Source organism: Pteropus alecto, unplaced genomic scaffold (assembly GCF_000325575.1).
Source record: "Pteropus alecto unplaced genomic scaffold, ASM32557v1 scaffold76, whole genome shotgun sequence".
NCBI lineage: Eukaryota > Metazoa > Chordata > Mammalia > Chiroptera > Pteropodidae > Pteropus > Pteropus alecto.
Window position 1 is genome coordinate 10417814 of NW_006443138.1, and position 11979 is coordinate 10429792.

General features: G+C 30.1%; 1 pseudogene; it reads right to left on the reverse strand.

Moving 5' to 3' along the window:
- Positions 1-7174: 7174 nt before the first annotated feature.
- On the reverse strand, positions 7175-7293 carry LOC112472484 (annotated as a pseudogene).
- Between the last annotated feature and the right edge of the window lie 4686 nt (positions 7294-11979).

Here is an 11979-nt window from a genome sequence, read left to right on the forward strand (position 1 = left end):
TGGGGTAGTTGGAGAGTCTCACTGACATCTACAAGGTAGATCATTTTGCTATCTGATTATTGAGAGGATTTTTGGAGTAGATATTACTTGATGAGCATTCACTTGAAACATGCCTATTTTCAATCTGAGTTTATAATGAAAAGTTTTTTATTCATATACCGCTTTCCAAATTTCTTTGGCATTAGTACAACAATGTTGAAATTTCCAAGTTCTCGGACACTTGGCCAATCTATTAGCCACTACCTATTAATGTAGACCTTTAACTCTGGAAGATCTCTCCAACAAAGCAAAGTAGATCATGAGATAGCCCTCTTGAATTCTACCAAGGACAAAGAAGAATTTTATTCCCCAATACTTTCACAGTGCAGCTGTAAAACTATATGAGTCCAAATCAACTTGTGAGAGCATATGAAATAAAGCTATCTATAAATTAGTCAGTGGGTAATGGGGAACTTCCTATGAAACTATAAGCTATAGGATGAAGAAGAAATGGAATGTGGCAAGAGTAAACCTACTGAGATGTGCATCATAAATTATGTTACTCACTTGTGGTTTCAGTGTTTATTTAAGTCCAATCCTATATGTAGAACTTCTGAGTATACTCATCCAATAATTTAATAATAAGTAAAACAAGAACCAGTTAATACTGGGTACCCGGCATCCCACGGTTTCCTTTTTTACCCATGAAATCACATCCCTAACATTTATGAGGCCCACATAAAAGTAAAAGTAGGAGCTCATATTGAAGCTAAATATTTTAAAGGTGTATATCAAATTAAAAGAAAAATATCTATCATTTGGAATAAATGTAGAAGTACTTGTATCTTTAGGAAGAGCTGCATTACATTAAAGGCAGTGAAGGTAAGGGAAAGGGATATTTTAAAATTTTCAGATATAGGACAAATTGGTAATCAAGAACAATGAAATCAATACAAAGATAGGATATTTCTCAATATAAAGTTTTTTATAATTTCCAATTTTTAATCATGTGAATGTATTATTAATGAAGTATAAAATGCAAAATAGAATAAAGAAAACATAAAATAAAGAATAAAGAAACAAGAAAATAAGAAGGGAGAAAAGGCAGGTAGGCCGGAAGAAAGGAAATTTTCAATGCAGTTATTTACAGTTCAAATGTATTGTTTATTTGTTTGGCTTTTTTTTTTTTTTCAGTTGTTTTTAGAATTATCTTGCCTGAAATATAGCTTGAAATAAAGGGAAGATTATCTGATAATTTATTTTAGTTTATGAAGACATTCTTTTCAGTAGTAGTATTTATTACAAAAGGTTTCATACTACAGCATTGTCAGAAAAAATATTTTTGAATCAAATGGAACTTCTAATTTAGAAAAAATATGTAGTACTAATTTTCAAACACTATGAGGATGACAAGCATACATGGTTCTGTGAGCTTTTTCTCTGTGTACTAAACACTGAACTAGGGATGACAGGGTGGAATTGACTCACAAATTGTGGAGGCTGGCTAGTTCCAAGATCTTCAGGGCGAATAAGGAGGGTGAGAACCAGGAGAACCAATAGTGTAATTCCAGTCTGAAAGCTAGCAGATCCAGGAAGAACTGATGTTTCAGTTCAAGTCTGAAGGCTGGAAAAAAGCTGATGTCCCACTTGGAAGGAGGCCATTGGGCAGAAAGAATTCTCTTATTTGGGGGAGGGTTAGACTTTTTGTTCTAGTCAAGGCATTCACTAATTGGATGAGGCCAACCCAGTTTAGGGGGAGCAATCTACTTTACTCAGTCTATTAATTTAAATATTAATCTTTTTAGAAAATAACTTCACAGAAATACTCAGAATAATGTTTAACCAAATATCTGAGCATGCCATGGATCAGTCAAGTTGATACATAAAATTAACTATCATACTATGCTTAGCTAGCAAGTGAATTCTGTGTAAAATTCTTTGATGTCTCTTATGTTTGTGAGCTCAGTGGTTAAATGCACATGGGATAATATAATTACCCAATGCTGCATGAATAACAAAAGGACCAAATGAATAAATGAAAAATGAATGGATAAACAAATTTACTCAAATTATACACCAAATAGGAAGCATGTAGTTCTAAATTTAATTTGTAGATCTGCCACAACTTACTATTTAACTTTAAACATGTCTTTTCATAGTAACTCAGACTCTTCAACTACATAAAGTGATATAAAGAAATCCATAGAAATAGATACAATAAAAATATTAATGAGAAAAGAGAATATACACTAAGTTCACACCGTTCTAATACATTACTAACAGAAAGTGAGTGAGTTCACCAGCATTAGGATTTATAATTTTAAGGACAAAGTTTTGTTTTTTTTTTTTTTGTCATGTTGTAAAAAAATAAAATACTTGTTCTTGAGTTACATCAATAGCCCTAAGACCATAATATAATTAGAGATTATCTCTTCAAATGACATCTTTCTTTTGTTAATTTATATTATTGCTTTCTACTGAAGCAATATATTTTAAACACAGTTTGAAAATACTCATGGTTCAATGAAATGTACTATCTCTGCTTAAACACAAATTTCTACATGAAGAGAGTGATTCAGGGAATGGTACTCGGTGCCAGGGATGGATAATATTTGAGAAAATATTTATCATTAAAATAGTAAGTGCTATTACCCAGTTAAAATAATTCCTTACAAACCACTCATTAATCATGACTCATATAGTTTCTTTTTCATGAATAGTTTCAATGAATCCTTATATCACTAGAATATCATTCATGTTGCAACATAAAGAATTAATTGAACTGGAAACAAAGTGAATGGAATGATATTGTCAAGAACAACTACTTCACTCTAAACTTATTGATCATGATTGCTTTCACATTCAACATTATCTTACACCTCTTTTGTCTTAGATTTGCAGTTGTCATTTTAGATTTTTTTTTTTCTGTTGTGAGAATGAACTAGCTATGTTTTGAAAGATGTATATAACTGGTTACAAGAAGCAGTACTGATGTGAATTTTCTGCTAATGTTAGTGACATATGATAAAGCTCCAGCTATGTGATAATTGAGCATAAAAAAGCAACATATCAAGAAAATATTGGATCAAATTAATCAATACTGAATCACAGAGAGACCAGCTTGAATTTATTTTGACTGGCATCTAGGATAATTCATCTACATTTGTTAGCTAAGTAAAATTTGCAGTAAACAATTTTCTCCCATAAATGGAAAGATTAATTGCAGTGTTAACCAAATCTCTTTCATACACAGGATGACTCATTTTTTTTCTTTTGTTAAGAGTGCATTAATCATTGCAGATGAGGGTTGTGCTAGAGCCTAATTAATAACTAGATAATGCTGCTTAATTTTCTACCTTGATCTTACTGTGTGTGTTTACCTCATTGTAAAAAAGTAAACGGGCAAACCAGATAAAAAAGCAGCTGGCAGCAAGAGTTAGCTAGTAATATCAATGCTCAGCTAATGAAATATCACAAACCTATATTCTTTATGTGTATCATGTCCCATATAAGTCTGCCATATCAGATCTATATATATATATATATATAAAAAATCACTCTTTCAACAACAACAAAAAGTTTGAGTGTGATACTTGGAATATTATAAGGGACTTTTGGGGGGGGATGCCATTCAAACCCATTGATTAAAGATGTAAAGACTCTATAATCTGTGTCAGCTAATATGAGTATCCCAGGAAATCAGGATCTTAATTAAACTCATATAAAAACAGCTTTGCACTATTTTGACTATAGATATTCTTACTTATTAATCATTTTCATGAGAGAGTCTTCTGTTTTGCATTAGTTATATGTTCTGTGAGCACAATCCATGCTTATTTCCACATTCATTGTTATTTGGTGCCTAGCATGCATTAAAAAATTAAAGTAACAAAGTGAATCATTCATGCCATAATGTCTTCAGGTGGCTGAAACATGATAATTACCATAATTCATGGAAAAACAAGACTCCTAGTCGTTTTCACATCCTAAGGTGAGTGTTATAGACATTAAAAACTTAGCTAGTAATAATAGCAGAGGAAGAGAATTCCATTTTACAGGCTTTCATTCTACTTTGAAATTGACAGGGAATTACAATTCAAAACTCGTGGATCTATCATCAGGTTTCAGAGTAGCATTACCTGTAATTCTAGATAGTCATGAAATGTATTGTTTCTTATTCTCTAAGAGTCCAAGTGTTCTTTTTCCTATATTTGCACTTTCTGAGTGAAAGTACCAGCATTACCGTTGATTTCCCTCTTTCATTTCTATGAAAGACTCAGAAAGAACCAAAATATCATGAAATGATTATATTCTCTTTAAAATTATAATTTAATATCTATGTTTCTAATGAATTCTCTATTATAAAACATAATCTTACATATATTGTTTTAATTTGTGCTCACACCTCTCATTAAATGACAAATACAGGAATTGCTAATCCAATTTTAATAGAATATAAGACTCACAGGGCAATAATTATAAATTTGTCCTATGTTCAATAGCTAGTAAGTGTAAAAGTCAGAATTTTAACCCAGTTCTCCAAGTTTTCAGTCTAGTTCTCTTTTTATAAATCACAAACTTCTATTTTACCTGATTTTCTTTTTTTTTTTTTGGCTTTAGGTGGTTATCACAAAATAATTTTATCAAATAATCACTGGCTTCAAGTTAGCACAATCCATGCTTATTTCCACATTCATTGTTATTTGTTATTCCACACTCAATTGTTTAATCATTTGACATTAACCAAGTTTAAATTTGGTTCAGTAACCAGTTTGCATGTTATGCATTTGATTAAAAGCTTTTACAAATATGGTCATATAGTAAGCATATGTATGCTTACCCGGGTAAGCATATATATACAGCCTTTTGCTGCTGAGTATCATGAATACTTACTAAAACAAAACAAAAACAAATGAGCAAATGTCAGTGCTAGTTATATTCCCATTTTCAGATAGAGGAGTTTCTAAGAAGACAAAGGTAAAAATAAACAAATAAATAAACCAAGAAATTAATAAATACTTATAATTATGTGACTTCAAAGCTTTTATATAAATTCCATTAAATATCATCTTACATAACTAAAATAAAACTTTGAACAAATTTTTTTAAATTGTGCATATAAACATATTTTACTCGATATTTTCTTAAAAGTCATTTTAGTGAAATAAGAGATGATTAGATATATTAGTATATATAACTGAAGATATTTTAGGATTTGTCTACTAAAATTAATATTACTACCTGAGTTAATATCTCACCCATATAGACATCTAAACACAAGGCTTATAAGAAATCTCAGTACTCATACTTTTATAATTCTTTATTATTTTTGACTTTGATAGAGCCTTTATTTCTGTGTAATACTAGATATTCAAGCGCTGAGTGCCTCTTAGGTGCCAGGAATATTTCACACATCACAAAGACACCGTTTATTAGATGTAAAAATGAGGTTTAGAAAATACAGCAACTTACCAAAGGTTACACAATTAGCAAATAAATGAATGCAGCTCTCTCTGATTCTAAAACTCTTGAACTTGCACTGTATCTTACAATGCACATCTGAACTTATTTATTCACTCTCCAGATTCTTACTGTCGGTGTAGCCCTTGGCAAATTTCTGAAGTTGTAAAACTAAAAATGGTACAGAATTATGTCTCTTATCTGATTTTTTTTTTTTTTTTGCATTCTTGCTTCTTCACTCTGATCTCTAAAGAGGTTACAATTTAAAGGGAAGATTAATTACCAAATGTATTGGAAGTGCAGAGCTAAAATAATGAGAATCTCATATGGGGATTTAAGCAACAACTCTACCCCTTTCCCCGAACCCTAGGTCTTTATCCCAGAAAAATTCTGTATTATCAACACATTTTCTAAGTCTTCTAGAATATTTATGGAAAATCTTTCATACTACAGAATGTTCTAGAATACAAAATACAAAATAATGTTAATATTGCGATATTTTGCATAGGACTTGAAAGCCTTGTAAGAATGCTTAAACATTTTCATAACTACTGGGGAAAAAGTATTAATGATTTCATTTTAAAGATAGGAAAAGCTAAGGCCCAGAGATGTTATTGAATTGCTCAAAATCACAGAATTTCCATTGATGGAACCAGGATTCAAATACTAGTCTGTTTGAATTAAATTAAGCAAATATTCTTAACCACTTTATTTAATTGCCAATGATCTTAATTATAGAGTGTTAAAACTAATGGGGTATTATATTCATTTGAAATTTTTACTTTCAATAAAATAACTTGCTAGCACAAACGTACTTTCTAAAACCATTTGTAGAAGGGCTATAAAGTCTTACAGCATTGATAACAAAAGTTTGTTCACTTCTTAAAGTTCATTTTAGGTTTATAAAGAAGTAAGCCATTTCAAAAATGCTGGGAAATGATCAAATCCTAACAAAGAGTTTAAAAAAATGCAGTTAAAAAAGAATATGAGTAAAAAAAATGTGAAACAAAAAACAAAGTATTTAAATTTGCTTAAACAAGTTAGAGATTTAAAAACAATTTTTATGAGTGCTTTCTATTTGTCAAGTTGATGAGGGCACTCTCATTCCATAGAGAACCTAGAGATTAGAGAATGTAGACTTATTTTTTACATGATGTCAAAGCAATTTTACATAAGTGTAGCCACAAAGAATTACAATGTCAAAACCGATAGAAGAAAAGCAAATTCTTTACAAATGAAGTGTCACTGAAGAACTACTATACCCAGCATCAGAATCTCCTTGCCTAGAAATTGTGACCAGAGCATCAGTGATTTATTTACAAAGCTGAAGTTCTGATGTTCTCAACCTTCTGCCAATCACTTCAGTCAAAGGTTTTTCCTCATGACATATCACTCAACTAAAATATTTTTTTCATCTACATAACCATCCAACCATATCCTTTAAAAACAACGTAAATGCATTTTTTGTAATAAATTCAGGTTCATCCCATCCTAGAAGAATTTCTTCTAGTATCAAATCCAGTTGTGCATTGTCTATGCTATTCTTTCCAGGATTTTAGAAAGTTATTCTTTTAGTTGGTGTTCAACATTTGTGCTACTCTGATGAGCAAAAACATGTAGCTTTCTTTTCTTTTTTTATTTTTATTTTTTATTTTTTAGGCGAGGCAACCCTTGGTTGACCTCACAGATTGCAAAGACCTCGTCAGCTTACAATTCTTTATTTTTTAATTTTTTACGCCTACGGCACCCGGTCATCTTAGGTGGTTTCCCATCCAAGTACTAACCAGGACAGACCCTGCTTAGCTTCCAAGATCAGACGGTATCGGGCTTGTTCAGGATAGCATAGCCGTAGACTGTAGCTTTATTTTCTATAACATATTATCTTATTCTAGAGTCTACATTCCACTTAACAGTCAGGGGATAACAAATAAACTAATAAATAAGCAAAGTTACAGTTTAGTTAAAATTTGATCTTTTCACTTAAAACTTTTTCTTCCAGATTAATTTAGTCTCTCTTTTCTCTAAGCACTACATGACCCTTGTAACTGAATCCAATTAATTACATATTCCTTAATTTATATAATCAAAATTAATCTATGATAGTTTTTTACTGTTTGTCAAATCAAGGCTTTTCTAGGGGCAAAAATGGAGATTTTCAGAGCTGGAAGATTCAAAGTAGGTATAAGTTATAGTGTCAGAGAAAATGCTCTCAATTTGCAGATTATTTCTTTCCTACTTTGTATTATGGGTCAAGACTTCCCTCTCTCAGAAGTATGTGTATATCTTTATTACCAAAAGCTAAATGTATGTAGTATCTTTTCAGTTGTTTTGGTTTTAATATATTTTAATAATATGGCATATCATTTTACTTATCTCTTTTCCAATCTCCATATAAAGTATGAATTTTTCATCATCCATTAATTATATAGAAAAATAAAACTTCTAAGTATAACATAAATATAATTTACGTATATAAATTAAATTTTAAAGATTACATGAGAACTTTAATATATTTGCCTTTTAAGTGTGTGTATAAGAAACATATGTTAAGAGTCTATTTAGGTAAACAAATGACAAATTTAAAATTACTTTTCAAAAATGCATCCTTTTAATAAAGTGTATCAAATGTTATAGCTGTGAATATGAATAGTCATGCATTTTATTTGGAGAAGCAAATTGATTTGTCAGATCACTTTATTCATCTGCAAACTGAAAAATGGTTTGATTCTTGTGACTTTTGTTAAGTTTAAATAATGCCAGTAAATAACTTTTAGATTATTTTGAAAGTGTTATAGATGTAAAAAAATGAGAATCTTTACTAGTAGAAGAAAAAGAAAAAAAAATTCTTTTGGTGAAGGAAATAAGGAAATGAGTCTTTCCTTTTATACATAGCATCATCTGCTACTTTGTCTCAACCTGACATGGTTTCAAGTCACATTTTCTTCCCTTTCTCTTATTTGTAAAGCTCTCTGGTAGTTGGCCTTTTTACCTTAGAAGGAAATAGTTAAGAAATGGTCAGAAGATTGATGATTTAGAAAATGATGATTTTTTCATATATTAGAAAGACTTTTAAAGCTCAGAAGAATTAACATAAATACATAAAACAATGAGAAAAACTTTAAATTCTTAAATAACTATATTTTTTTCATTTTAAGATGTTTGGTAATTTTTCTTCTCCTGGCTTCTTTACTCTTCAGTGTAAGAAATTAAAAGAGTGAGTGTTTTTGCATGCAATGCATGTGCTCATTGTGTGTGTGTGTGTTTTTAAAAAATTATCATTATATAATGTTCCTGATATGATTAAAACCTTATGCATTAAATGACCTCGAATGTAAAGCAGAAACTGGCTAGATAAATATATACGCACACAGTTAGCAAAAACATGGTCATCGTTTAAATATGAACTTTCAATTGAATAAAATATAAATTTGATTTTTAAAATATTGCTAAATCTTATAAGATCTGTTTGTATAAATTGTTAATCGAATATTTCCAACAAGCATCACAAAAATACAAATGTTTATTTATGTTCTTCTTCCCTCTTTAATGACATTACATTAACACAGGCCATGAAGGTAATTTATATCTTGATATTTAAAATAAATGTGTTCTATGCAATAAATTGACTATCTCAGAACACACTTAATATTGGCTCAATTTTATAGTTAATAAGTTTAAATCTTTTGGTGAATTTTAAGATTAATCGTCACTTTTTATATTACATTAGAGAAAATAGCTGTAGGTCAATATATTTTTAAAAAGAAAAAAAGTTCCTGCAGCCCAAGAAGTTAGCTTTTCTGTGGCCTTAGAAGTGAAAGTTATTTCTAAAGAGGTAAAAAGAACTGTCTCTTGCCTATCTTGAATATCTTGTTTTTACTGTGAATTTTTTTAGAGTTGACTTACATTCAATCACTTCATTAAAACATGACAATTTACACAGATTTATACTATTTCTGGAAAACAATGCGTTGACCCAAAATTACACAAAAATTGCAATATGGCACTATTACGTTGTGAATAATTTGCTGCTATGCAAATTTTTAAGAACATTTGGTGGCTGGTTTTCCTAAGTTTATTCTGAGACATAGAAGAGTATTGCATAAATGAAGGGGGGATAATTTTGGAGAACATCATTCTAGTTATTTTATAAATATTATTATTGCTTGGTAGCTCATCATCTTACAAAAAGATTCCTATCATGTGAAATGTAGGAATTTTCCTATGAGTGCCCCTTCTATCTCTATTGCTGCTTATAGAACATTACTTAAGTTAATTTTCTTTCTTTGTTTTTTTATTATTGTGTTACAAGATGATATATGATATGATATGGTACAGTTTGATGTGATATGTTATAATATAATATGTGATAGGACTACATTTTAATAAATACCATTATTTAATAGTACTTTAGTTTTATGGAAATCAGAAATAAACAAATGTAGTTGCTCTATTGTTTTTTATTCTTAAGTCACCAGTAAGTATGAGGTTAGCATAGACTTTGTATAAATACACCATCAGCTTGAAGACGAGTTTGCTGAGTTTTTATCATGAACGAAGATTAAATTTTAACAAGCACTTTTCTGTATATATTTAAATGATTTTATAGTTTTCTGTCTTGATTTGGTTATGTGATTAATTGCATTGATTTCCCCCCCCATTCAGACACATATTTAATGATAATTATAGAAATCTCAAAAACATCAGCATCTACTGTTGAAAGTTATAAGTGAACTGAAATCTGTGGGTTGGCTCAGCTAGGCTGGGTGGACTATAGCCTCAAGCAGCAAAGGAACAATCACTATGAATTTTGCATTTCCTGAATCATACATATTTCTTATATGTTTAGTTTTAATTGCATTTGTACCAATGGCTCTAGGAAGTCTAAATGAATGTGTAGTGATTTTGAATAAGGTGTGAACCCATGCATCAGATATATCCTAGGAGGAGAGAACAAAGTTGTTTCTTTTGATATCAGGATGGTCAACAGTGGTAGTCCTATCCAAATGGGCCACTGGGCCTTAAAAAGCTGGGCCCTGCCCTCTTATCTCTGCACTATTAAAAGTTTTTGATTTGGGGAGGAGGCAGTTGCTCTGATTTTAGAATAAAACCTATATAAATCTATTTCTCCATTATAGCTATCTTGAATTCAAATTCTTTAGTTGTTTTCTTAGAAAGCTAAATTGAAAGAAGTTAATTTTGTTATAATTCATGCATCTGGGTTTGTTTTGACCACAAGAAACAAAATCATTTATTCTCACCCAAACACATAATATGTCCCATTAAATCCTGATATCATCAAAGCTTTACCCTTGGTTGTCTTCTCGGTCATACTCAGCAGTTGTTCTAGTTGTTACATATTGTAATCAACTCTCAGTATATTTTTCCTTTTCTTTTAAATTTTAGTTGTATGACAAGTAGGTACTAAAACCATAGATTGATTTTTGGTATATGAGCTAAGAATGATTTTTACATTTTAAGTGGTTAAAGAGAAACAAAAGAAAAATATATTTTATGACATGAAAGTTATATAAAATTAAAATTGCAGTATTCATAAATAAAGTTTTATTGGAACACAGTAATGTTTATTGTATAAGTGTGCTTTTTGCTATAACAGTATAATTAAATTTTTGTGACAGAGACCATAGGCTATTATTTTTTTATTACATATCTCAATGATGCAGTTATAACTGGACAGTGTTCTGAGTGTCATACACATTTCCACAGAATTTTATGTATTTTGTATTAGCAAGGTGTATTCATCATGTTAAAATAAGAAAAGAAGGGACAACTGAGCTTCAGAGATTGCCTCTAAAGTACAATGGAATTTGGATCATTCTGTTAATAAAATGGCAAAGAATTGTTTATCATGCAATGCTCTATATGCATTGTAGCTATGCCAAAAGAATACAATATATGTAGACTCCACCAAACTAAATGACACCCATCATAGTATTCCAAATTCACAGAAAAGCAATGATAAAAAAAATTAGAAATTTGAAACAATTTTTTTCACACACACATATACAAAAATGAGATTTCAACTAACACCCATTTCTAATTAGCTCATTTGTTAGACAAGTAAGAAAAGTCATTTATCAATCATATGTTAATTAAATCATGTTTGATTATAGCAGCTATAGTGTTTAGAGAAAATAAATCGTTTAAGGTAGCCTTTTGTGGAGAACAATTGATCAAAGACTGGAGAAGATTGGGAGCAATATATATAAATCAAAGAAACAAGCAAATGATTTGAAATGATTTTCTTGACTCTTGCTGAGTCAATTGTTATACATCTTTCTCAGTTATTTATTTAAGGAATTCATGCTAAATTTGAAGTGACCGAAGAATTAGTCTCTACCAATGGTCTCCATTGAACAACTACAGGGGAGATTAGTTTCAAAGACTTTGAGAAAACACAATTAAGTAAGACCTGAGGTGGGATCTGCTAAGATGTGTTACAATAGATGGTTATAAAAATATACAGGGAGCAGAAAAAGACTTATTTGAATAAAATTTTTAAGCTATTGAAAAAATATGGTT